Here is a 15341-nt window from a genome sequence, read left to right as displayed (position 1 = left end):
CCAATTTACATTCCCACCAACAGTGCACAAGGGTTCCATCCTCACCAACTCTTGTTATCTTTTGACTTTTTGAAAATAGCCATCCTAAGAGATGTGAGGTAGTATGTCATTGTGGTTTTGATTTGCATTTCCCTGATGATTAGTGATGTTGGGTATTTTTCATGTCTCTGTTGGCCGTTTGTATGTCTTCTTTGGAAAAATGTCTATTCAGGTCATTTGCCCCTGAAAAAATCTTGTTTTTTGCTGTTGAGTTGTATGAGTTTCTTATATATTTTAGATATTAAGTCCTTATCAGACCTATGGTTTGCAAATATTTTCTTCCATTCCATAGGTTGCCTTTTCATTTTGTCAACTGTTTCCTTTGCTGTGCAGAAACTTAGTAGTTTGATATAGTTCCACTTGTTTATTTTTTGTTTTTGTTGCTGGTGCTTTTGGAAACAAATAGATTTTAAGTCAAAAAGATTTCAAGAGACAGAGAAGGACAATATATCTTGATAAAAAATTCAATCCATCAGAAAGTATTAAATTATGTAGCAATTATAAACATATACACACCTGAAAAAAGAGTCCCAAAATATATGAAGCAAAAATTTACAGACTTGAAGGGAGAGATAGTCAGTTCTACAGTAACAGTTGGAGACAAGGTTGGATTTGGAGTGTTGTTCTTCTTCAACTAGTTCAGGCGATTCCGGCTTGAAGAAGAAGAGTTAATTGCAGAGCAATGAGTCACCGTGGCTCTCAGAGCCAAGGTGAGGGGGGAATAAGGGCAAATTCAAAATAAATGGATGGGATGCAGCAGCACACCTCTGAAGCTGAGGGCATGACAATTCAACTGGTGTACAATTACAGGTTTAAAAACAAATTGCTATATTCGCATCATTGGCAGTGGGCATGGGCATCGGCACGTCATCCACAGGACCTTGGAGGCTGACTGGAATTTCTTTGGCTGGTAGCTGCCCTCCTTTTGGAATGGCCTCTGGTCTTCATGTGAGATTCTTCAGCCTCTTACTGAGCACTTACTGGGCCAGGCACTGAAATGAATAAGACAAGGAAGGAAGTCCTGACACCTGCTGCAACATGGATGAACCTCCAAAAACATGATGCTAAATGAAAGAAGCCAGACACAAAACACCACATGTTATATGGTTCCATTTATATGAAATAACCAGAAAAAGCACATTTGTAGAAATGGAAGGCAGATTAGTGATTGCCTCGGACTGGATAGAAATGAGAAGTGATGGGCATGAGGGATCTTAGTGGGATGCTGGAAATGTTCCAAAACTGGACTATGGTGATGGTTGCACAACTCTGTAAATTTATGTTATAAATCATTGAATTGTACACTTTAAATGAATTTTATAGTATATAAATTATACTTCAATAGGCTTAAGAAAAAATCATGAGGTCCTTGCCTCTTTTTTGGGAAGACGGACCTTCTTCAGGAAGAGGGACTTGCAGGACACACATTTGACCTTGAGGTGGAGCCAGCAAGTATCAGGCAGAGGGCTAGGCACTTGAGGGGAGGTGGATAGAAGGGGAGAGAGATGTGCAGTTGACCCATTTTCTCTTCAAGAACACGTACTGTACACTCTGCATGTTGTATATGTCCCCCACAAGCAGTGTTCATGCCTAGCCCAGGAAGGGACCACAGGACACTGTCAATGTCTGCTCTGATTGGTTTATGCTTTCCTGGTGCTTTTTTGAAAGTCAGCCATGGGTGGGAGTCTAAGCCCACCCCGCCCAGTCTTAGAACACTGAGCCCCAGAGGGGAAAAGGGCTGTGATCCTGGTTCAGACAGCAATTGGGTGGATTTGAACCCATGTCTCCATCACCCTACACTCCTGCCTCTTCTCAGCAGTTCTCTCTGGGCTCCTATATAGCAGGCTTTTGAGGACCTGGGGTTGACTCAGAGGCATAGTCTTTTTCTTCTTAGATGGTAGAAATCTGGACTTAAGGACCAGCTGTGACACTGGGGAAAAAAGTGTTCCCTCTCTTGGGGACCTAGCATTTATGTTTGCAGAATGGGGGCCATGGGATGAGGTGCCATGAGCACTGATCTCTTGTGAATAAAGGCCTTACTCTAAGGAGCTTGATGGTTCCAACCTGCCCAGGAGCCTGGGACATCCCCTCCCCTGGGCCAGCTCCTGGAGGTGAGTCACAGGGAAGGAGAAGATAATTCCATTATGGAAGGGGGCCACCCACTGGGGCCTTATTATCCAGCATAATAGTAAAGTAATTGCCTCCATTACCCAGTGCCTCATATGAACCTAGCACTGTTGTAGGTGCTTCCCATGTTTTATCCTACTTAATCCTCACAGTAAAATGGCAAAAGGTAGGTGGTATTATTTGTATTTTACAAAAGAGGAAACTGAGGCTTAGAGAGGCGAGGTAAGCTAGTATACATTCCCTACCCACATCTGCCTGTTGAACATTAACACAGGGCTTGAGACTCACCTCTGGCACCATGGCTCTCCTTGGTGAGCCTCAATCATCTCAGTGTCTCCTGCCACTGTATCTGTCTGTCTCCCTACAGCGCTTTGGTTGTGGACTGTGGATCTTTGAGTCTAGGTCAGTTGTCCCACGAGGCTAGGAGCTCCTGGAGGGCAGGAAGTGGGCCCTGATAGGCTCTATCTCTCCAGAGCCTGGCCAGGCCTTCTGGGAATGTGGTTCAGATTGGCAACCAATTTACAAATTGGATCAAGACCCACAGGTAACAATAAGAGGGAAAAATACAAGGTCAATAATGGTGAAAGTTAGTCATAATCCTCGCACCAACCTGATCCTTATGAAGAAGGGATAATGATCCCCATTAAAAAACAATAAGGAAACCATCTCTGAAGCTTGAGCAATTTGATTGAGTTCACACTGCCAGCATGTGGAGGAACTGGATTCAAGCCCTGGCCTGTATGACTCAAAGCCCATGTTCTTTTCACTGTTCCAGGAAAGTTGCCTAGATTTTAGTCTTTGATTCCTCCCTTACAATTTTTGCCATATTCACAAGCTACCATGAAATTGTTTAATCAATATTTTGTCTTTAAATCAACTTACTCTTTTTTTTTTTTTTTTTAAGTTGGCTCCACCACCAGGGTGGAGCTCAATGCAGGGCTTGAACTCACAACCCTGAGATGGAGACCTGAACTGAGATCAAGAGTCGGATGCTTAACTAACTCGGCCACCCAGGTGCCCCTCAACTTACTTTTTTTATTTTTTTATTTATTTTTATTTTTTTCAGATTTTATTTATTTATTTGACAGAGAGAGAGATAGCGAGAGCAGGAACACAAGCAGGGGGAGTGGGAGAGGGAGAAGCAGGATTCCTGCTGAGCAGGGAGCCTGATGTGGGACTCGATCCCTGAGCCATGACCTGAGCCAAAGGCAGACGCTTAACGACTGAGCCACCCAGGCGCCCTCAACTTACTTTTTTTAAACATAAATTTATTCTAAAAAGAAACTTCAGATGGAAACCCAGTATCATTTGCCAAATTAATTAATTAGTCATTATAATAACTAAGTTCATCCCAGTGCCTTTAAAAAAATGTTCTCTTTGATTTCTTGATTGACCCATTCATTGTTTAGTAGCATGTTATTTAGCCTCCATGTATTTATGTCCTTTCCAGATTTTTTCTTGTGGTTGATTTCTAGTTTCATACCATTGTGGTCAGAAAAGATGCATGGTATGACTTTGATCTTTTTATATTTGTTGAGGCTTGTTTTGTGGCCTAATATGTGATCTGTTCTGGAGAGTGTTCCATGTGCACTTGAAAAGAAATGTGCATACTGCTGTTTTTGGATGGTATGTCCTGAATATATCTGTTAGGTCCATCTGGTCCAGTGTTTCCTTGTTGGTTTTCTGTCTGGTTGATCTGTCCATTGATGTAAGTGGGGTCTTAAAGTCCCCTACTATTATTGTATTACTGTCAATTTCTTCCTTTATGTCTGCTAGTAGTTGCCTTATGTATTTAGGTGCTCCCATGTTGGTGCATAGGTATTTACAATTATTATATCCTCTTGTTGGATTGTTCCCTTAATCATCATGTAGTATCCTTCTTTGTCTCTTGTTACCCCAGCTTTCTTTTTGTTGCATCTGCATGGTAAAGATTTTCATCCCCTCACTTTCAATCTGCAGGTGTCTTAATGTCTAAAGTGAGTCTCCTGTAGGCAGCATATAGATGGGTCATTCTAGTGCCTTTTTGGGTGGTCTGCACATATGCTCTGGGGAATCCATGTCACACATACCCATGTGTTTCACACTATTCCTATGACCACTTTTATTATTTTTTTCCTATGACCCTTTTTATTATTTTTTAATTTATTTTTTTAAAAGATTTATTTATTTAGGGGTGCCTGAGTGGCTCAGTCGGTTAAGCATCTACCTTCGGCTCAGGTCATGACAAGCCCTGCATTGGGGTCCCTGCTCAGCGGGGAGTCTGTTTCTCCCTCTGCCCCTCACCCCACTCATGCTGTCTCTCTCTCTGTCTCTCAGTCTCTCTCTCACTACATGTGGTCACATGGTGCCACCTTTCTGCAAGGGAGCAGAAAGTGCAGACTCCTATGGAAGGAAAGAAGAACCAAATAATAGTGAGCATTAGTAATATCTCCTTCACATTATTCCTCACACCATGGGAGGGGTGCTAAATATTATTTCTCTTCTGTAAATGAGGGAACTGAAGCCCAGAGAGGTACGTTGACCAAAGCTGCACAGATGGTAAATGGACTTGAACCAAGGCAGTCTGACTGTAGAATTCATGTGTCAAACCCAGTTAGAGTGCCTGACATCTCATCAGCAAACTATCTGTATTAGTTTCCCATGGCTGCCAAAATGAATCACCATTGACTTGGTGGCTTAAAACAACAGGAATTTATTGCCTTAAGTTCCAGAGGCCAGAAGTCAGAAATAGTTTCACTGGACTAATTTCAAGGTGTTGGCAGGGCTGTTTCCTTCAAGGTGATCTAGGGGAGAATCCATCTCCTTTTCTCTTCTAGCTTCTGGAGGCAGCCTGCATTCCCTAGCTCATGGCCCCTTCCTGGAATCATTCTAATCTCTTGCTTTCATTCTCACTTCTCTGCAGTCAAGTCTCCCACTGCCTCCCTCTTGCAAGGGTATTTGTGATTACATTTAGGGCCCACCCAGATAATACAGGATAATCTCCCCATTTCAAGATTATTAACTTCATCACACCTGCAAAGACCCTTTGCCATATAAAATAATATTCACAGGTCCCAGGGATCAGCATGTGGACCTCTTTGGGGGCCATTATTCAGCCTGCCACATTATCCATGTAAGCTCTTACTATTTGGATTCTGGTTGTCTTTGGTCTGTCCTTTTCTTGGGGCGCCAAGCACTTTCTACCTTGCAAGATAGCAATTTGTCACGGTTTATTTCCTCTTTTGGAATTCAAGCTCCCTGAGGGCAGGAACTGGGGCTGATTCACCTTTATCTCTACAGATTCCAGCACATATAAATGACATGTAATTGTGGAAGTGATTGAATTGAATGAGCTAAACATTTACCTTGAGGGCATCAGAAACAGCTATGGTGAAAGAGGAGCCAGCGAATGGTGGTGTCCCAATATACCACCTTTTTGAGGAGGAAGAGGGGGTAAACCCCCCCCCCCCCGGGCTCACTGCTATTTCATCCTATGCCACTGCCTCATGTCTGTACATTGAGGAGGTGAGAGCTTAGGAAAAAGTTGGCTGTGTTCTCACCAATGTCTTTGACTCACTGACTCATTCAGCAAATGTTTATTGCCTATATCTACACATAAGTTACACGGCCTTAGGAGTTTCTGTTTGGTGCCTTGTGGAAAGGCTTTGGGTCATACCTGTTCTGTGCCATGTGCAGATTCCCCCTATCAGTGAGGTGGGATGGAAGGAGGCTCAGGATACCCTGGCTTAAGTCCTAACTTTGCTGCTGCCTTGAGCAAGTCACACACATTCCTGGAGTGTCCACACAAATCTATGTCATTGCATTTACCACATTATTAAAATGTAATAATACATGGTTTTGGCATTCTCCTTCCATGCCACGAGTTCCCTGAGGAGAGGACAGTGTCTATGTCATCTTTGTTTTCCCACTCACTCTCTTAACACCTGGTACATCATAAGCTCTTAGAAGTAGTATAATAGTATAGTAATGATGATGACAAAAACTATTTATGGAGAGCTTACCTTGTGCCAAGCACTGTTTCGTGTACTTTCACATTGCAACTCATTTAATCCTTGTAACAGTTCTATGAGCTAAATAGTATTATTATCCGCACTCTGCAGATGAGGAATCTGAGGCACAGAGAGGTTAAGTAACTTTCCCAAAGTCACACAACTAGTAAGTGGCAGAACCAGGGTTTAAGTTTAGGTCCTCTGCCCATAGTTCATGGTGTAAAGTACTCTGTGCAACATGGTTTGCTTGAAGAATGGGATAAAATGTGGAAATGTGAAATGAGGATCTCCAAGGTCTCTTTAGCTCTGATTTCCTGTGAGTTTCAAAAATGTAATAGTCTCAACAGACTATAAAAAGGGACATCTGCTCTGGCATGGCAGTGTGGACCAGGGAAACAGGTCCAGACTGGTACAGGCAGGGTCTACTGCAAGTGGGAGTTTGAATCCCGACTGTGGCAATTATGGATGTGACCTTGACAAAGTATTTAACCTCCTTGATTCTCAGTTTCCTCACAGGGCAAAAGGACAGTTATACCTGCATTGTAGAGCTACTAGGAGAGTAAAATAAAAATATAAAAATAAAAGAGAATACCTTATGGAAAAGTGCTTCATGCAGAGGAAGATCTACAGAAAACTGTGGAGTTTGGGATGTAATCGTTACTGAGTTGGATATTCTTTACAACAGAACTTGGTGGGCCATTTAAGTGGGTCAACTTCTCAAGGATTAATGTGAGAGACCTTCATGGTAAAAAGTAAGTGAATCCAAGGGTGGTCTGCTTCCTGGATATATGGACTTTGGATGAAAATGTAGCAGCTTGCCTCTGTGTGTGTGTGTGTGTGTATGTGTGTGTGTGTTTGTTTGTGTGTGGTAGGGTAGTCTTGGTGTTAGTTGCTGGGCGTGGGGGTGGAAACATAGAGTGGAACGAACAGGAACCAGGGAGTGAGGAAATATGTTTGAATTCCAGCTCTGCCATTACCTTCCTGTGTGATCTGGCAGGTTTGGCAAGTCACCAACGTCTTTGGGTTTTTAGTTCCCCAATTCCAAGGTGAGAGGGTGGAATTTGAAAATCTCTACTACCAGCCTGGAAACTTCCAAGCCAAATTCTTCAATGAATGAAAATTCCTCGAGTATCCTTGTCTACCAAAAGAGCAACTGTTTTTTCCTTCCTGCTGGCAGTTGCTATGTATTTGAATCAGGCACAGGTGAGAAGCTTTTTATTCTGGTGTTCAGGCCCCTCCCCTCTCAAGTTGGCAAGGAGCTTCAAGAGGTCCACCTATCCCAGCCAGGTTGGCTCAGGCCTCTGGACAAGAATACCCAATTAGTCAACAAACGTTTATTTTATTTTTTCAAAAATCACATAATTAACAAATAAAGGACTATGGGAGAAAACATAGATAAGCAAAGTGAACAAAATTAAAATCTCTTATAATACCATCACCTAGAGATGATCATTATTAACATTTTGGCATATATTTCTCCAGATGCTTTTTTCTATGTGAATTTAAATGAAAAAATTAGTTCCATGCAGTACATACATACCTAGCATCTTGCAACCTGCTTTCCCCACCTAACATTTTTTTTTTAAAGATTTTATTTGTTTATTTGACAGAGAGAGACATAGCAAGAGAGGGAACACAAGCAGCAGGGAGTGGGAGAGGGAGAAGCAGGCTTCCCGCAGAGCAGGGAGCCCGATGCGGGGCTCGATCCCAGGACCCTGGGATCATGACCTGAGCCGAAGGCAGACGCTTAACGACTGAGCCACCCAGGTGCGCCCCCCAACATTATACCATGAACGATTTTCCCATATATTACATATTCTCCATTTGTAATGGCTGCAAATTATTCCATTGTATGGGTGTGATATTTAACCAATCCCTTGCTGGACCTTTCAGTTGTTTCCATTTTTCACTCTGATGAAAGTCAGTGTCCTTAAATATTTGAAGTACAATCTTTCAGGCTTTCTTAAATTTCTCAGAAGAGGAATTGCTGGGTTGACAGATTTGAACATATTAAAAGATTTTGATACACACTTCTTTTTGCTTTCTAAAAAGTTTGTATCAAAACAAATTCACCATGAGATGAGTTTATGTATTACCACGTTAAGAGCAAATAGGAGGGGTGCTTCTGTTAATCAAGGGTTGGGGAGGTCAGGGAAGGCTATGCAGAGGAAATGCCTAGGTGGAGATCTGCAGGATAAGTAGGAGTGAGCCAAACAAAGAGAGATAGCACGTGAGAAGGCCCAGAGACATTGCACTCTCAGGACAGAAATAAGTTCCCTGTGGCTAGAGTTTGGAGGGCAGGCAAGTAACAGGACTTAGTTAACAGTTTAATTGGAGATAAGCAAAAACTCAATGTAGGGTGACATAGATTTGTATTTTAGGACGGTTGCTCTGGCTTCAGTGTAGAGAGTGGATTGGAGGGGACAAGACTGAAGACAGAGTGACAAGTTAGGAGGCTGTTGCAATCCCCCAAGTGACCAATATGGCCATGGCCAAGACTGGGATAATGACAGCAGGAATGGAAAAAGACAGACTAAAGGGTCATTAGAAAGGTAAAAGGATAGGACAGACTTAGTGTTTGGATAGTAGGAGGATGGGAAAAGGGAAGCCTTGAAAATGACTCTCAGGTTTCTTTTCCACCTGGGGAGGATGGAGAACCTGGGTATTGCCCTATGGTTTTGTGATAGGAAGATGGTATGTTCAGCGTGGAACATGCCAAATGTGAGGCTCCTGTGAATCCATTCGAGTGGAGGTATCCTGTAAACATTTGGATCTCTAGAAGAGAGATCTGGGCTGCAGTGGCTGCTGGAACCTTAAGTCTTAGAGAAGATGCAGTCAATTCACCCCTCATCAAGGAACAGACAGATGGCCTAAGAGAGAACCTCAAGGCACAACCAACTTCTAAGGGACGTGTAAGGGAGGGAGAGCCTGCAAAGAGACTGGGAAGAAACATCCAGGGGTAGGAAGAAAACTTTGAGTGCCTGTTGTCATGGAAACCAAGGGAAAGGAATTTTTCAAGGACAGTGGTTGGCAGAGTCCGATACAGATCTGTTTACCTCACATTTTCTCAAGGATTACCTCATTTAGATCTCCCAACAGATTACTGGGGTGGGGACCTTCGTCATACAATTTTGAAAGAGGAAACTGAAGATCAGAGAATGGAGGCAAATCTCCCAAGGTCCAGCAAGTCACTGGCAGTCAAAGCTTGAACCCAGGTCTTGATTGACAGTGTGTGGGCCAGGCGGGAGAGCCCAGCACATCGACTTTTAGCGTGAGCTCCTTTGGTGGGTGATAGGAGAAATAATTAATGGCCACCAATCAATGTGTACCTAATGTGTGCCGGCACTGCTCTAGGCCTCACCTGCATTATTCCTAATCCTAACAACCACCAAGAAAGGTAGTAATTTTACTCCTAGTGCACACAGGAACCTGGGGCCCAGAAGTGAAGTGACTTGTCCCATATCACACCCCTTGGCAGGTGGCAGGGCCAGGTTGGGAACCCAGGTCCTCCCCTTCTCCAACGATGATCACGCGATCACGCGGCTGCGCTTTCCCGAGGAGGGAGGCGGCTGCTCCAGCGGGAACACCCGGAGGCGCCCCCCGGGACCCCCTGTCCGCCCCTCGCCCCCGCGCGCATGCCTGGCCGCTGAGGCGTGAGAGCCGCTGCCCGGGGCCCTCCCTCCCGCGCGCCTTGCACAACCGGCCCAGATTAAGTGCTGCGTCTCTGAGCAATTATCGTCTTCCTGCCGCCACCGGGGCTGGCCGGGCAGAAAGCCAAAGACCAAGGGACTCGCAGCCACCCAAGGAGAGCGGGACCCGCCGGTGGGGCCGAGTACCAGCGCCACGCGGTTACACAACGCCGGGACGCGGGAAGCGGCGGGCGGGGAGGCGGCGCGGCGCGATGACGTCACGCGCAGCCCGGCGCCCGAGTCCCCCGCCCCTGAGCTGGGGGTTGACTGGAGAGAGCCGGCGTGCCCCCAGCGCGCTGCCAGGTAGTCGGCTGCGAGGCGTTCTGTTCCCCCTTCCTCGTCCTTCTTTCTTCTCCGTTTCCTCCCTTTCCTCCCTTCTTCATCTCCTTTCCCTTTCATCCCTTCCTCCTTCCTTCCTTCCTCCTCTCCTCTCTCCTTCCTTCCTTTTCCTCCCTCCCTACATCCTTCTCTCCCTCCATCGCTTCCTCCCTCCCCACCTTCCTCCTCTCTCTCCCTCCTACCTCCCCTTTATCATTTCTTCACTTTAAAAAATAATTTTCTAAGGTCTGTTTTTAATTGTGGCAAAATTTACCATCCTAAGTGTACAGTGGTGTTAAGCCCATTCACGTTGTGCAGCTCATCTCCAGAACTTTTTCATCTTGCAAAATTGAAACTGTATCCATCAAATAACTTCTTTCCTCACCCCCCTCAAGTAACCACATTCTGCTTTCTTTTTCTTCGTTTCTTCCTTTTGCCTTTTTGTGCCTTTCTTTTCCTTTATCTCTCCTTTTTCTTCCCCTTCCTCTTTCCATCTTCCTCTCTTTTTTTCTCTTCTTGAAAACCTGATGGCCCTGCTGCACCCTTGCCAGCCTTCTACAGTCCGTGCCAGGGGTTGGGCCAAGAGGCCTGTCAGCGAGGCTGTTACAGGGCTGGTGAGTCACCATTCCTCCCCCGTGTGTCAGGGCCAGTGGGCGGCCCCTGGAAACCTCACCTGGCTCTTCACCGGTAGGCAAACATGTCCAGCAAGGAACTTTTGCCAGGAAGAGTTAATTAGAGAGAGGCCCTGATTCCAGCAGAGTCTAGGGTCAGGCTGGGAACCCCTCTCTCCTCTGGGCCTTCCCCAACCCTGGGGCTCCCCTTCTAGACAGTGCAAGACAGCCATGATGATGGTGATGGTAATGATAACTTGGGCTGACACAAAACTTTACAGTTTACAAAGCATTTCCATAGACATGATCTCATTCTTGTTCTCACAACAATCTTGGGAGGTAAGCCTTATTATTCCCGTTTTACAGGTGAGGAAACTGAGCCTCAGAAGGGATTTGCCTATGGCCATGGAGCTGGTAAGCTGCAGAGTTGGCAAGGTGGGGACCCAGATTTGTATCACAAAAGCAGAAAAAAGTGGCTAGGTTAGAGTTTAAAACACCTTAAAAAAACCCTCATTGTTCTCTTCTGTATTCCCATACTACCTTGTTTAGACCTTTTGAGTGCAGAACCCACCTGACGGGTTTTCAACACGTGGGCATAATAGGGGGCAGCTGCTGAATGAATGGTGGAGGTATTTGATGGCATGCAAAGCAAGTGTAAAAGAGCCGATTTTCTAGGCAGTTAGGAGACTTTAAAAGTAAAAAAGAGTTGCTACTTAGCTGTCCCTGGGTTACCTGGAATTTTGTCTTTCCATTCAACATATTGAGAGAACTTGTAAGTGTGGACGGAGTTGGCAGTTCTACCTTTTCTGGGTAGAATCTCTGGCTCATGGGAGTACGTTGTTTCAATTCCTTTGTCATATGTTGGTGTGGAAATAATTTTTAGTGTCATAGGAAATTGTGGTAGATTATTAATGTTCACCAGTATCCATTTCTCCTCTACATCTGGATACATGGAGGCACAACTCCCCTGGCCCCTTGAAGTAAAGCAGTACTCTGTGGGCTGGAGCATTCAGTTGCTGGTCCTCCACTCTTTAGTTCTCTCTTCTCCAGCTGCACTGAGACAACACTTCAGAATGTTGGAGTTTTTGGCTTGGGTCTCAGAGAGATTACCATGAATGTGATCTCCTATCAACTGTTACGTTTATGTAGAGTGAGTAAGAAATAAACCCCGATGGTATTAAGCCACTCAGATTTAGGCTGTTTGTTACTGTGGCTTAATCTAGCCTATTCTGACCCATACATTCATGCATAGAGCAATCAATATAATACATTGAGTGCCTAGTCAATTTTTTAAACATAACTTTCATCTTTTGGAACAAAATTTAAATAATTTAAAGATAAAAATATTAAAACTGCATAATCTAGTAGGAAATATAAGCTTAATTTATATTTTTGTCCCTAAACATCTCTTATGACATATACTTTAAAAAATGTTTTATAAGAGTTTCATTGAGATATAATTTAGGGGCTCCTGACTGGCTCACTGGGTAGAACCGACAACTCTTAATCTCAGGGTTGTGAGTTCAAGCCCCATATTGGGCATGGAGCCTACTTAAAAAAAAAAAAAAAAGATATAATTGAAATGCAGTAAATCCCACATATTTAAAGTGTGTAATTTGATAAGTTTTGGCATATGTATATACCTGTCAAACAATTATTACAATTATGGTAGTGAATATATCCCTTACCTACAAAACTTTCCTTGTGTTTGCTTTCCCTGTCCCTTCCCAGCAACCCAACCCTATCACCTAGTCACCAGGCAACCACTGACCTGCTTTTGTCACAGTAGATTAATTTGCATTTCCTAAAATTTTATATAAATGGAATCATACAGTGTATCCACATTTCTATGTGGCTTTTCATCACTCAGTATAATTCTTTTGAGATTTTCCAGATTGTTGCATGTGTATTGCTGATTAGTATTCCATTATATGGACATACCACAATTTATCCATTCCTCTCTTGATGGACTTTGGTTGTTTCCAGTTTTTGACTATTACAATAAAATTACTATAAACATCTGTGCATGAGTCTTTGTGTGGACATATGCTTTCATTCTGTTGGGAAACCTAGGAAAGGAATGGCTGAATCATGTAGTAGTTGGTGTATGCTGAACTTTTTAAGAAACCATCAAACTGTGGCACCTGGATGGTGCAGTTGGTTAAGCATCCAACTGTTGTTTTTGGCTCAGGTCGTGATCTCAGGGTTGTGAGATCAAGCCCTGTGTCATGCTGTGCACTCAGCGTGGAGTCTGCTTAAGATTCTCTCTTCTTGGGGCACCTGGATGGCTCACTCGGTTAGGCACGTGCCTTCACTCAGTTCATGATCCCAGGGTCCTGGGACTAAGCCCCACATCAGGCTCTCTACTCAGCGGGAGCCTGCTTCTCCCTCTCCCCGCTGCTCCCCCTGCTTGTACTCTCTCTCTCTCTGTGTGTCAAATAAATAAATAAACTCTTAAAAAAAAAAAAGATTCTCTTTTTCTCCCTCTGCCCGTCCCCACACTGTGCATGCATGCACTCTCTCTCTCTCTCAAATAAATAAATAAATCTTTAAGAAAAAGAAAAAAAGAAGAAACCACCAAACTGTTTTCCAAAGTAATAGTAACATACATTCCCACTATGGTGGAGAGTTCTAGTTCTTCCACATCTTTGCCAATAATTGATACTGTTAGTCCTTTAGTCTTTTTAATTTTAATCATTTTATTAAGTGTGCAGTGTATGTCATTGTGGGTTTAAAAATTGTGATAAAATGCACAAGCATAAAATTTGCCATTTTAACTATTTTTAAGTGTGCAGTTCAATGGCATTTAGTTCAATCACAGTATTGTGAGCCATCACCACCATAGTTGCAGAATATTTTCATCACCCCGGAAGGAAGCCCGTATTCTTTACGAAGTCACTCGCCATTCTGCGCTTTCCCAGCCTCTGGCCGTCACTAATCTGTATTCTGTCTCTATGGATTTGCCTATTCTGGATATTTCATAATGGAATATGGAATAAATGGAATCATACAACATGTAGTTCTTTATGACTTGCTTCTTTTACTTAGCATAATGTTTTTGAGGTTCATCATGTTGTTGCATCAGTACTTCATTCCTTTTTGTGTCCAAATAATATTACATTGTATGGATATACCAGTTTTGTTTATCCATTCATCAGGTGATGGACATTGGGTTGTTTCTGCCTTTTTGGGTATTGTGAATAGTGTTACTATGAACATTTGTGTATATTTTTTTTGAAAAAATATTGTAAGAACATTTTGCACGAAATGTACCCTCTTAACCGAATTTTAAGTGTATAATACATCATTTTTTTCCAGAGGTATTTTATTTATTTATTTGTATTATTATTATTACTATTTTTTTATTATTTACATATAAAGTATTATTTGTTTCAGAGGTACAGGTCTGTGATTCATCAGTCTTACATAACACACACCCTCCCCAGTGTCCATCACCCAGCCACCTCATCTGCCTACCCCTCTCCCCTCCAGCAGCCCTCAGTTTGTTTCCTGAGATTAAGAGTCTCTTGTGGTTTGTCTCCCTCTCTGGTTTCATCTTGTAGCATTTTTTTCCTCTCTTCCCTTATGATCCTCTGCCTTGTTTCATAAGTTCCACATATCAGTGAGATCATATGATAATTGTCTTTCTCTGATTGACTTATTTCACTTAGCATAATACCCTCTAGTTCCATCCACATCGTTGCAAATGGCAAGATTTCATTTTTTTGATGGCTGCATAATATTCCATTGTGTGTGTGTGTGTGTGTGTGTGTGTATACCACATCTTCTTTATCCATTCATCTGTTGATGAACATCTGGGCTCTTTCCATAGTTTGGCTATTGTGGACATTGCTGCTATAAACATCGGGGTGCACGTACCCCTTCGGATCCCTACATTTTTATCTTTGGGGTAAATACCCAGTAGTGCAATTGCTGGGTTGTAGATTAACTCTATTTTCAACTTTTTGAGGAACTTCCATACCATTTTCCAGAGTGGCTGCACCAGCTTGCATTCCCACCAACGGTGTGGGAGGGTTCCCCTTTCTCCATGTCCTCGCCAACATCTGTCGTTTCCTGACTTAATAATTTTAACCATTCTGACTGGTGTGAGGTGGTATCTTATTGTGGTTGTGATTTGTATTTCCATGATGCTGAGTGATGTTGAGCACTTTTTCATGTGTCTGTTGGCCATTTGGATGTCTTCTTTGGAGGAATGTCTGTTTATGTCTTCTGCCCATTTCTTTTTTTTTTTTTTTTAAAGATTTTATTTATTTTTTTGACAGAGAGAGACACAGTCAGAGAGGGAACACAAGCAGGGGGAGTGGGAGAGGGAGAAGCAGGCTTCCCGTGGAGCAAGGAGCCCGATGCGGGACTCGATCCCAGGACCCCGGGATCATGACCTGAGCCGAAGGCAGACGCTTAACCGACTGAGCCACTCAGGCGCCCCTGCCCATTTCTTGATTGGATTATTTGTTCCTTGGGTGTTGAGTTTGATGAGTTCTTTAGAGATTTTGGATACTAGCCCTTTATCTGATATGTCATTTGCAAATATCTTCTCCCATTCTGTC

The 15341-nt window shown here is 43.3% G+C and overlaps 1 long non-coding RNA gene across 2 annotated transcripts in view; it reads left to right on the top strand.

Annotated features, from left to right (window-relative positions):
* The first annotated feature begins 10049 nt into the window (after positions 1-10049).
* The window catches only part of LOC115944165 (uncharacterized), an 89552-nt gene continuing 84260 nt past the window's right edge, over positions 10050-15341 (top strand). The window contains exons 1-3 of one of the 2 annotated variants that reach the window (XR_014140065.1): positions 10050-10147; positions 10714-10776; positions 11140-11187. This is a non-coding gene — a long non-coding RNA (uncharacterized LOC115944165). The remainder of the gene's footprint in view (positions 10148-10713; positions 10777-11139; positions 11188-15341) is intronic. The other variant, XR_014140066.1, reaches the window with a different exon arrangement.

The sequence above is a fragment of the Leptonychotes weddellii genome, chromosome 14 (genome assembly GCF_054177405.1).
Source record: "Leptonychotes weddellii isolate Sample4059 chromosome 14, ASM5417740v2, whole genome shotgun sequence".
Classification (NCBI taxonomy): Eukaryota; Metazoa; Chordata; class Mammalia; order Carnivora; family Phocidae; genus Leptonychotes; species Leptonychotes weddellii.
This window is presented reverse-complemented; position numbering and strand designations above follow the sequence as displayed.